Source organism: Thermobia domestica, chromosome 12, assembly GCF_964235325.1.
Source record: "Thermobia domestica chromosome 12, izTheDome1.hap1.1, whole genome shotgun sequence".
NCBI lineage: Eukaryota > Metazoa > Arthropoda > Insecta > Zygentoma > Lepismatidae > Thermobia > Thermobia domestica.
Window position 1 is genome coordinate 174,937,540 of NC_137465.1, and position 13,632 is coordinate 174,951,171.

Genomic DNA, 13,632 nt, shown 5'->3' on the forward strand with positions numbered 1-13,632 from the left:
TAGTTTACAGCTTGTTGTAGCTTGTCCGTATGTCAAGGTTCCTTTACAACTGACTCGTTGTTATACAATTTAAGTAAAAACAAAGAAATAACTTATTACGAGCAATTTATTTTCATTTTTATTTTGTCTTAGTACTGGCTTAAGAATTCTTGGCTTCCGTAAGCTACTAGAGCCTTTTTATTTCAAGTACGTTCCTGCTGGAACTGCTGTCGACGTGTGTTTTCCCGTACACCCACGAAACAAGAAGAACAAGTTACTGTAGGCGATATCCTTCACTACTTGGATGCGTACAGCATTGCCACATTGAATTATTTCACAGACTTCGCTGTGCACTGTCTTGTTAGTCATTCTAAGTAGCCTACGATCTTCACTCGCCAAGACCAAACGACTGAATGAAAAAATTGGCAACACAGCCGAAGTCATTCACTTCTTTCCCGAAAGCAGAGGGAATGTTCCTTCCGTAAGAGGGCTAGCGGGTTTTGCGTCGAAGTATGTTTCACATATTTTCCGAGGGCACGCTTAAAATAGAAAGGCTCTAGGGATAGCAATGAAACATGTGACGAACTTTGTGACTAATGTTGTCTACGTGACGAGAAGAGGTCCTTGTCTCGTCTCGTCCTGATCCTCAAAGAATTATTTCTCGTCGTGTCTCAATTCTCGGAAAGATTTTCTTGTTCTCGTCTCAGGGGCGGACCCAGGACAGACTTCTGGGGGGTTGTAATACTGCTACTTAGAGCTACTTTTAAGACCTCCAAACTCTGGAATGGGTTTTATTTATATATAAAAAAGAAAGTTTCCTTTTCTGGGGGGATCGCCCAGATCGCCCCCTGGATCCGCCCCTGACTCGTCTTGTTTTGTAAATTGAGGTATAAAATTTATTATCTGATTTTTTAAATATTAATTTCATCTATACTAAGAAAATTCGTTATCGAGACAACGGTAGATTGTGCAAATATACGGAATCCATATGTTTACTACGGAGCACACGTTATCTATGAGCTACATACATATTGCCTTTTCCCCATTTAGATGTTACATCATGCCGTTGCAAGATGTATGACATCTAACAGTTTTCCGTATATTACATACGTATAAGTATGTTACATACATCAGCTATATGCAGAACCGTAGCTAGAAATTACGGTGACCGGGGCGAAGTATAATTCACCTTACAAAGTTTTTTTTTTTTTTTTTTTTTTTTTTTGTACAAGAGAAGCAGCTTTTGTTGTTATGCTACGCTGAATATTTATCAAGCTGTTTGGACAGACCATTACAACAGCTAAAATTGATCATTATTGTACTGTTTTCAAGAGATTTAATTTGAACTTTCTGTTAAACTTGACAAAATTACGTTTGGTTGTATACAGGACCACTTGGAGAACAGATATGGAAATTTACAATTATTTACAATATTTCATGCTATCGATAAGAAATGAAATTTCAATACATTAAAAACTATGTTCTTTTTTTTAATCTTCGTAATAGATGACAGCATTAATTTCCAGTAATAATATTGTAAACTTTTGTAATAATTTTATTCTGTATGTGCTCACACAAATAGCTTTTTAATTTCGATTATTTTAAGGTAAAAAACATTTTGTGAAATGTAAGGGAAATTTAGAAGGAGCTCTCTTTGCGAGTTTCTCAATATTGATGAATGGAGGTGAAGAATATGTTTAATTTTTGTATTAAAAATTCAAAATATAGTTTGGCTACTACTATGTTTGAAATTTTAGTAATTACTTAGTTTCTTAATGAATGAAAGTTCTGAATGTAAGGTTACTTATTACTAATTAACATATTAAAAATACAGTAACACACATACACACATATATAGCCCATATAGTATATACGTATAATGTATGTATATGTTTTGTATGTACGCAGATAGATAAAAATATCACACAACTTGACACGTATGAACAAAAAAAATATTTTGGCGATACAAATAGTTAGTAGAAAAATGATCCCAATACATTCCTTCAAATTTCAAGCACTTCATTACGTCAATGGAATAAAAAAAATCATTGGTAGTGATCAGTCTTTGGAAAAGACGAAATTCATTGGGTTAAGTTCTGACCCTTTAAGGCACTATTCCACAACTGCTTCAAGTTCGAAAATGTTATTATTCCCCTTGTTTAACTTCATTTTTAACATTCTCGCGCAAACAGCAGATTGTGTGTGTTTGCGAGTCTCTTCACTCCTTTCATTTTGACACCTTCATTCTCACCGTCGCGTCGTGATTAATGTGATTGGATAGAAAAGCATGATTAACTAAGCAAACTCATCACTATCAAAACGCCGAACATGAGCTCCTCTGTGGCTAAGCGGTTAGCATACGCGCCTTTGGCGTGGGAGACCCGGGTTCGATTCCCGGCGGGAGCTCATGTGGTTCGGATTCCACGTTAATCAGTAGGTCCACGTCTCATATAGCCTCGCTGCTGAAAGGGACGCTAAACTAAAATCAACTCAACTCAACTCAAAACGCCGAACACGTATTTCAGACTTTGACAGTTTCTGATTTTGAAAACGCTGGTGCGTACACTATAAGTGATTGATTACTTGGCACCTTGTATATCACATCGTAATTAACAAATCATGTGTAATAGTTTCCTTTAAGTATTAACTAAAAACTTGTTGTGACTCTTATGAAGCGTTTGGGTTGTGAGCGAAGTACGCATCATTACTCACTTCCAAAAACTTATTTTCTTTCTTCTTGCTCGTTCGGCACCCTCTTACTATCAGCGCTGGTGCGACCGCCCCGGTGGCCCCTTCTACCTACGGCTCTGGCTATATGGTACATAGGTTCATCTGTATGTGAGATTATTACTGTCTATATACAGTTCTTTCTTCCTTACGGAAAGTACGTATAGGTGGAATACGTATACGGAAAGTTTTATAAAACACACATTTTCAGTTATACCTTTTCTTCAGGAACTTTCATATACTCGTAATTAAGAGTCTTCATCCCGGCGAAATTAAAATACCGCTAATTTTACAGTAATTATGTGATATCTTCAAATAGATAAAAGATAATCGAAGTGTGGAACAAGAGCGTCCTAGACAATATTATTTTACATGAGAAACCGTTATCACGACTCACTTATCTGCTTTCGATTTCGAACCATTTTGAAAATCGGCTTTTATTTTCGCGTTTCTAAACAACTGAATACGGAAAGCTACTAGGTGACTTGTGGTAACGGTACCTCATGCAAAATAATATTCTCTAGGGCGCTCTTGTTCCATATTTCAATTATCTTTTATCTATTTGAAGATATCACATAATTACTGTAAAATTAGCGGTATTTTAATTTCGCCGGGATGAAGATTCTTAAGTCCAAAAACTACAGAATTTACTCATGTAACCTACGTTTCTACGTACGCCACATATATGTTTTTTTTTCTTCTCTGTGTAGAAGTTACGAGAATCTACCTGCATCACGAGAGGTCCATGAAGGGTGTGGTGTAAGAACATTTAAACTATATTTGTTGTTGGACTATATTATGTAATGAGAGATCCGCGATGGCTCAGTGGTAGAGCGTTCACTTCTTGTGCTCAGGGTACCTGGTTCGATCCCAGCTCATGCCAAGTGGATTTTGTGGTGGAAAAGCACCGTATGTGTGGGTTTTCTCGGAGCTCTTCCCATATTATTCATTCCACCATTGCATTCATTTCTCATCATCACCGTCTCTTTTAGCCTAGCCAGCATATTTCATTATATTATGTAATGAATTACCGTATGTATCTTTAATCATTGATCAATGCTCTTCATTGTGATCGTAGTCACTTTATTAGTATACAGATGTTATACTATGAATCCTGTAACACTTAAGAGGCCTCATCCCGGCGAAATTAAAAAAAAAAAACCGCTGATTTTACAGTAATTATGTGATATCTTCAAATAGATAAAAGATAACTGAAATGTGGAACAAGAGCGCTCTAGACAATATTATTTTGCGTGAGGTACCGTTATCACAAGTCACCTAGTGGCTTTCCGTTTTCAGCTGTTTAGAAACGCGAAAATAAATGCTGATTTTCAAAATGACTCGAAATCGAAAGCAGATAAGTGAGTCGTGATAACGGTATCTCATGTAAAATGATATTGTCTAGAGCGCTCTTGTTCCACATTTCGATTATCTTTTATCTATTTGAAGATGTCACATAATTACTGTAAAATTAGCGGTATTTTAATTTCGCCGGGATGAGGCCTCTTGAAACAGTATTTGAGATCTAATACTTGAGTGAAATAGTGTTACTCATGAGACTTGAAAAATTTCCCGTTTCGTCTCGCAAAACGAGATGAGAATTGTCATGCTTTTTGTCTAGTCTCGTTTTCAAAACAAGAATCGAGACGAGACTAGAAATTTCGTGCCTTGTTGGCAGCCCTACCCAGGACCTGGAAGTAGTCAAACCCATGACCCGGAGACAAGGTGTCACACTACACACCGAAAACTTCGAGCATGCTAATGTAATTTTAACCAGCAGGATTCCCTTTCTCTTTTTTCTTCTCACTAAATATATCATCTTTGTTGTTGTATACGTGTCAAAGCACTACACTGAAAGTTAACTACATTACACGAATTATCCGAGTATAAGCGCATGAAAATCAAAGAAAAGAAACGCTACGTGATTTTCCTATAGGGGAGGAACATCGAAATCTAAGCGACGGATCTCTAAAATTTATCTCTAAAATTCTTGTCGTGTAGAATATGAGCGATGCCACAGAGTCCAAACAATGTCTTATTTTTTCCCCTGCATATCATGTGTTCAAAAGCACTGAATTATTTTTCATATTGAGAAGATGAATAAGCATAAAATTATATTTAAAATATTTAAGACAAGATGTTTGCATTTAAAAAAAAAAAATAATGTTTATCGGAAAACCAAGGCATGAATTTTCCATCACGACTAGCGAACATCAACTTTAAAATTGTGCAATAATACTGCACAACTAATATAAATTTAGCTGCTAGCGTGGTGCCGGGTCAAACTGGGTCTAAGAGACCCAAGTATGAGTGATCTATACAAAAATGCTATCATTGACTATAGATATATTAGGCGGATTGCCTTCTATAAGCTATGCGTTTTTCCTCTAAGCCTTATATGTAACTTCAAGTAATAAACCTAAGTGCAATTGTGACTACAGTTATCTTGGTACGTGTGATCTATTAAATCAATTAACGTATGTATACCATGAATCGTTGCTATCGTTAGGCCTAACTACAAAGCCGATAGGTATTCCACAAATTACTTGATTGATAAAACAGTTCTCATAAACGATTGACTAACAGCATTAAAAATATACACAAGGACAATTTATATTTACACTAAGTAAGTTTTCCTCTTGGGAAAAAATAATAGTCCTTTTATTATTATTATTATTATTATTATTATTATTATTATTATTATTATTATTATTATTATTATTATTATTATTATTATTATTATTATTATTATTATTAATATTATTATTAAGAAAATCTTCTATATTAATAAAAACGAATGTAATCTTGATTGTAATTCCATCACGACCGAATGGCTGAAACGATCGACATTTAAAAAAAAAAAATACTTGCATCAAATTGTGTTTTTATCGTGTCATTTTGATTAAAATTCGTATAGCAAGAGGTTACTGGAGGTTCAAAATTTATACCAAAACCCAGAATATTTCATGTCGCAACAATAAATTCATTAATTCTTGCTTTCTCGTTTTTCATTGTTACACGTTATAAAATGTTTTCATTGTTTCTAACGTAGACTTTCAACTTAAACCACTCAATGCCAGCGAGGAAAGGAACAAACTTAAGAAGGAAAATTAAGCATACAATGTTAACGACATACTTAGAAAAGCACCATGAACCAGTGTTGCCACAGTCCTAGCTCTGGAGTGGGCTGAAAAATAGTACCAAATTGAAACAAAAAGGGCTGAATCTGGTACAATTGTACCAAGTGTGGTAACACTGCCATGAACAGAAAACCACACGGAAGAGTCTAGGCAACAAGAGTGGTTCCATTTTTAATTGAAAGAAAACTGAATGAAATTGGCTGATTGGTGACTGTAGCCCCAGATCACACAAGCAAGAGGCTGTATATGATTAAAAATATACCACGAATCAGGAGCGGATTAAGAGCGGAGTCAATGGAGCTCAGGCTCCGGGACCCCCAGGCTCAGAGGGCCTCAAAAAATTCCTCTCTTTAATACTAAAATATAGCAGTCAACTTTTTATATTATAGACTTCAGACCCATGCCATTTTTTTCGCTACGCTCGCGGTGTCACTAGACTCAACGTCTTCACGATACTTATTTTGTGACAGAGTAAGCTATTTCGGGCTAGGGGCGTCATTTCAGACTTCGCTTGAGGGGGGGACAAGAGCATCACCGACATAAGACTTGCAGATTTGTTCTAGTATATTAATAGACAATCGGTTAAAGTACATGTATTCCTTAACTCTTGGAGGAGGGGGCAATTGATCCCTCTTAACCCCCTTAAATGATGCCCCTGTTTTGGGCCTCTAATACAAACCAAATTATTAGCTTGTGGTGACAATTCCTTTGAAATATCTCTGTTATTACTTAGAGAAAATCTAGGAGGTTTTCTAAATCTCCTTAAAGGGGCGTTTACACTTAGTCGATTTGCGTTCGATTCAGTTGAATTGACGTCACTTTCAACTTAATCGACCGTGTAAACAGGACTTCAACTTAATCGCTTGTTCATCGAAGGCGACTAATCGACTGGCAACTGAATTGAAAGACGTTCTATTTTCTGTGGTCGATTCGATCAGATTGCCTAGCGAATACGATTAGATTGCCTAATGTAAACATCTGATTCCAAAACATTTTCAGGGGAAAAGAAAAGTGTCCGGCATGCGGTTATGCTTATTTTACATTAAATTACTTTTATAATTATATGAGAAAAATGAATTTTTATGGAATACAAAAAAATACTCTTTACAGAAATATTGCTACTAGAGGAACAGCTCTAGATTTATTCATCAAATGAATTTAAAAATCACAACTCCTGATCTACGTAATAAAATTAAAAATATTAAAATGCTTCGAAAAGGTCAGGTGCAGGTGTAGAAGATATACCTCAACAAAAGATAGCTTGTTTCATGGAGCCGATCGCTTTTTACGCTAGATTATATAAGCTCCATTAGAACGTACAGGTCTACTTTTGTCGCACCACTAGAAATAATTGTTGAAAAATTATAAATCTTTCACTAATATCCTTCTTATTATAACCTAAAAGATTTCCACTGGGCACCATGAAAATACCTTACTTGCCAGAGATAAAATCCAAAGGGGCCACAAGAAGTAATTGTTGAAAAATTATAATTATTTTACGATTTGTTTATAAATACGGCTTCCGGATGCGTAGAATAAAACCTACAGTTAAGAAACGCAAACCAACCTTTGCTAGGTGGCCATTGAAAGAAAAATACTATTTAACGGAGTCAGACAGGACGAAGCTAGTTGGTCCGTGTAGTAGCGCGGAAGGGGAAGTCCGAAGGGACCAGGAGCGCCAGCGATGGTAGGTGTGCGCGCAATCGAAGGTACTGGAAAAAAGTTGATTTTGGCAATGATACGAGTTTCAATAGCACTTGTTATGGTTTCATACTAGTAAGGCTGCATTTGTAAACATAAAATAAAGGTCCGGTACACTGCAGAAATATGCCACAGGTGGAAAATAGCATCTAATAGAACCATCTTTCATACGCACTCACTTATTTTATCCATCGTAAAGCACTTGTAATTATTTTACGCTAGTAACCTTACACTTGTAAACCTAAAATATAGGTGTATTACTTTGTATTTAATTCTGATGCCTGCAGAAATTTGCTCCTTATAAATTTTTTTTTTATGCAAAGTATTGAATTTTGTCTGTAAATCTTCCAAAATAGAATGCACCAAAACAAAACCTGCAGCCGTTAGTAACGTGGTAAGTGTTATGATTTGACCTGTTAAAAATAAGCTATTATTTTGTGTTAAGCAAAGGTTTTGCTGCTCCTGTGTGCTTTAAATACCATTCTTACTTTACCTTCAGTGTGAGCGGTCCTGAGTTCGATTCCCGGTGGGGGCACTCGATCGAAAAACTATGAAAAGATTTTTAATGCGAACCATCCTGAATTAGGTTTCCTTATTCACACTAGGCAAACGCCGGGGTGGTACCTAACATAGATCCTAGGCCTCTTCCTTCCTTCCTCAATTCTTTCTTTCTACCCTTTCATTGTGCTCGCCGAGGGACGTCATCCCTCAAAAACGTGACGGGCTAACATGCCCTTTGATGCTGAAAGCCCAGAAATCTAAATTCTCACTTTTAGTAGCTACCTAACACAAGTTGGTTAGTGCTTTTTGTAGCTATTTATTGTTATTTTTTATGCCACTACGCTGTACTTGTACCGTAACAGGTAAGCCTTTTTAAAGTAAATCTGTATCCAGTAATGCAAGTCCGCCCTTCTGCAACAGTAAAACTGCCGTTGAAAGACATGGATACATTACTAATAAGACTCCAACGGACCAGAACAGTATAGATATTTTAAAATTATATATTTGTGTTATAGTTTCGGCTATGTAACATAGCCTTCCTCATTCTAATGGATACTTAGATAATATAGATAATGGTTACATTATGATTCTAAGTGTGCGTACCTAAACTGGAACTGCACGGTTTCCACTTACTAATGACTATCCTACTAAAGAACTTGTCAATTTTACGAGATAATGTTAATTAAAAAATCATATCATTTTTTCATTATTTAATGATTTTTTAATACATTGTATAGAGCAAGTTTATAATAGACCGTCATATAAATGGCAATTTTATGGTAAAAATGGTTGGCTATAGATGAAAGTAGATTAATATGATATTGATTTCCACTGGTTGAACATTTTTGCAAAATGATGGTAAGCAGTACTTTATGTTAAGAAGTGGTATACTGCGGTTATGATGAGTGACTCCATATGAAAGAGGACTGTGTAATATATTAATTTCACCAGCGGAGTCTTTCTCTATAATATAGGAAAGTATATTTATGTTTACAAGTTTAGAGTTATTAATGTGGAACCATGACAAGTGCTTAAACCTACACAAAGATTCTCTACTGAAAATTCTTTCATCAAAGTACACGTATACTATGCTTCTAAATACTGTTTTCTTAATATAAATTCCCTTATCCAACACTATTTCCTTTTCTTTTTTCTTGTCACTGCTATTTAATTTCATCCCTTAATTCTTCTGCTATAACACCGCAAATTGTACCGATTACTTTTTGCTTGGATATCTTTAAAATTGTCAGTCGATTTCGAATCGACCAGAGGAGAGCGAGTCGACAAGCAGCATTCAATTTCGGTTGAAACAAATGAACACATCCATCGATCTAATTCGGCCTAGTTGCTTCGATTTAGTAGCAAATGCAGCGAGTCGATTTAGCCGTGCGACTAAATCGACCAAGTGTAAACCCCCATTACTCTTATTAGTGTTTTTACAAGGACTGTTGACCAATTGGCTTGTATTTGGCATTTGTGTGTTACACTGCACTATATGAGCATTTAACTGTTAATAATGAATGTAATTAAACTAATTATTGTAAACTTGGAGCACATTAAAATATTACAGCATAGTTCTCGGTGTTTCGATAAGCCTATGAGGCTGTGGAAGGCAGCAAATATTTTTTTTCGTTGGAATTATTCGTAACATAGATTTCCCTTGAAATAGTCGGCTCCAGGGCCCCAAAGCCTTAATCCGTCCCTGCCACGAACGCACAAAATCCATCCCAAACAGTTTTTGGCACTTAGTAGACTGTTAATACACACGAGAATAATATTCAAATTAAACAGCAGTCAATTTGGGCGCTTAGTGCATAAAAGAATTCGAGTTAAATTTTGCATAATTTGGACATATCTCATCATATTTATGATCTCTACCTGATCCTTCATCAGTGCCTAAAGAATAATGCCAAGATAATGTAAATAACTCTTATAACTCTTAACTTTTCCATTACTTATCGACACCATACAATGTTTATGTCTGTTTTTTTCACAACTGTGGTAATTCGACTTGAAGTCTTTTTGCTCTGAACGCCCCAATTGTGCATAAAAGTAATTCAAGAGACATCTATTTTAAACTTGTGAAAATCTGGTACGAACACAAACTTCAGGAAATATATTTTTAGCAGTACTTATTCTTATTGTAGCGAAAGATCTGACACTCACATTTCTCTACCGTACATCCTTTAATCTTAACAACATTTTCACAGTTATACAGTGTGAATGTTTCTGCGAATGGATTCTAGTTCTAGTTACCGGCGAGGGGGGGGGGGGAGGGCACGGTGGCTCAGTGGTTGAATACTTATCTCTGATGATTGAGGTTTCTGGTTTGATTCCCGGCCAAGTAAGTTTGTGGTGGAGAGCATCGTGTCCGTGGGTTTTCTCGGGGTACTACCCTTTCCTTCCACATTATCATTCCACCAATTCTTCAATCATCATACACTTGCCTGAATTATTCGTCTCTCTCCTAACTGGCATAATCGTGGGATGTTAAACTGAAAGCTATTACTTCCAGTTAGACACGAATTTCTTCCAAATAGGAAGAGGTACATTTACGTTAGAATGTGGCAACTGTTCAAGCACTATCCGTATGATGACATCAATTGCACCTAGTATACGGATTTTGAAGTAGCCACACATGATACAATAGGGTTTAATACAGATTTTTCCTGATTAGGAGTTAGTGGACTGTAGGTTTCATCTGTCACAGTCATAGTGAAAGATGATACAATGACATGATACTCTGTTCACTGCGTATAGATGGATTCATAACTAGGAATGTGTTATGGCCCTATTTCAGGTTTTCGTTCTTAAAATGTACTTAGGTCGAATACATTTATTGCACTGATATCTGCGGTACCACTTCCAGTTGGGGAAATATTCTCCAGTCACGTACTGGAGAATTACACAGAGGAGTGCAAAGTATGCTTAGTCGTTTTCTGTTCATTCTAGGTGTTTTAAAATAACTACATATATAATTTTGTATTAACTCTGTATTAATGTTAATACTAATAATATTATCATGGGTTCTTTATGAGTGGACGCTAATATTATGAACTGTTACTCTCTAGCTGGGTTACAGTGACAAATTCATTTGTGTCAGAGCTTTTGATGGGAGAGATGAGAATAAAAAAAAAATATATGCATAAACACAAATTTGAAATTAAATTATGAATGCTTATTAATTTTTATTTCAGTGGCGGATCTAGCCCGGAGCCGGGGGAGCTTAGGCCCCAGTTTTTTTGAGGGACAAGAATAATTGAAGCTATTATTTATATATTTTTGAAAGTTTATAGTAAACTAATGATATATACCTACCTGTCATAGTCTAGGTTCTGGTTGGCCCCTCCAGTTATTACCTGCTAGATCCGCCTCTTGTTTATTTTTGAATAAACAAACATATCAAAATGTAATTTTGAACACTGTTGGGGTGTTAAAAGTGCGTTTTGTTTTGATTCTACTTCATATTCTAAAAAAAAGAAAAAACGTAAATATTTTTTCTTAATTCTGTGCCGGGGAGTTGCTCAACTCTACTCCGGCTCCACTACACCCCTGCTTTTCAGGTTTCCTCCCGTAATAATGTGTTCGTGTTGTGTTCTGCCTACAGACAGGAACCGAATAAAAATATTTCATACAGTTCAGCCAGTTTTATTCGACATATTCTGGCACTTCTTTAAAATCGTTTTACGAGTATTTAAGTAAATTGAAGCAGAAAGTGAAACAAAAATAATTTCTATCCAAAGGGGACATTACAATAAGGGAAAAAGAATTGATTCCGAACAAAGAAATTCATGTAGAGCTAAATGGACATCTTCAACTCATCAGAGAAAGACAGTTAGTTATTGTATCCATCCAATCGAAAAATGACCATTAGGAAAATCTAGGCGCAGATGGGAGGGCAATATTAAGATGGATCTCGCAGAAATAGAAATACAAAGTAGAAACTGGATCCAGTTGGCTGAAGACAGAAGTCAATGGAGAGCTTTTGTAAACACGGCATTAAATCTCCGGGTTCCATAGTCTATAGAGTCAGTTAGTTAGTTATGATTCTTTAAAGTTATTGGAGGTTCAGCGTTAAGGTTTGTGTAAAGGGACAAGTTTTGAAAATAGATGTCACTACAGTCTTCTTATCTCCCCCATGTATTTTTTACCTTTCAAGAAAATTTACAACTTCTTTTACAAAATTCAACCTAGAGACTTCAAATTTTTGGAGAAGGGACTTCATAACCTATTAAAGGGAACAACCCGTGCCGATTTTTTATTTAGAATTTTCTTCATTGTTGAAATAGTTCTATTTTTAAAGGTTTGGATATCCATTTCAACAATCAAGCCATTCCAACAATGAAGAAAATTTTAAATAAAAAAAAACGGCACAGATTATTACCTTAGATAGATTATGAAGTTCCTTTTCTAAACATTTGAAGTCTGTAGGTTGAAATTTGTAAGAGAAATCGTGAATTTTCATAAATGGTAAGAAAATACATGGGAGAGATACGAAGACTGTTGTGACATCTATCGGCAAAACTTGTCCCTTTAAACCAACCTTAAGAACTAAATTTCGAAGAAAAGCACTAGTATGTGTTACAATAAAGTCTGCTGTTGGTATTTGTCTTTTTAGGCAGCGAGGCAAAACAACTACATCTTATCCACATTGATCAAAAATGAAAATGTGGTAACACAGCATCCAATGTTGTGTGTGTTCATGGTATATTTTAAATAAGATGAGCCCACACTTTGCAACTTTTTTGTACGCTTATGGATTGCACTCCTTCGTCTAGTTTTGTATCAAGTATTCCCTTCATAACTTTTTTTAATCCTTAGTATGAGTCCCATGGTGTGAATTAGCGATCACCTTTCACATCCATATAATACATCAAGAAAATGACTTCATTATTATACGTATTAAATGTTTTTGTACATTGAAAAATACACTTGTATTAGTCTTGAAAGATTCTACACAAGTTTTAACAATATGTAATTATTTTTACAGTTATGGCTACTGATAAAAAAGGTATCTTTTATTGGCGAGAAAGAGTGTAAAAGAAAAAAATAACAATGTAAATTTTCTTGTTTTCAAAGGTACAAAAAAAGACTCGCGGATTTTATTCTTATTGTAATACAATACTTGCCTTTTTTAAATGGAAATTGGCAAAAATCTTCTGGTAATGTTTCCTGTAAATAAAATTTGGCAAATAAAAAGAAAAAATGAAGTTTGTAATTAAAACCAGGAATATTAGAAACTTTGTGTTTTTAAGCATAAACTTGGTAGTTATTACTTACAAAACAATACTACTTTTTGTTTAGAAAAAAGATACATATTTTTTTATTCCTCACAAGATGAATAATTATTCTAACGTCCCCCTACTGTCCCACCCACCGTCTCTTATTGGCTCTTATTACTTCTCTTTTCAAAACCAGAAATATTACTTCGATTTCAATTTTGTGATTGCATTTTGCATTGTTGTGAAGTTTCTTTTGTTGAAAGTTTGGGCAATATTCTTTTTTTTTTTTTTAATTCGCGTAGCCCTCCTTCAATTACGCCTGAACAATAGTCATTGTTAACCGGGCATCAATTGAACTCAAA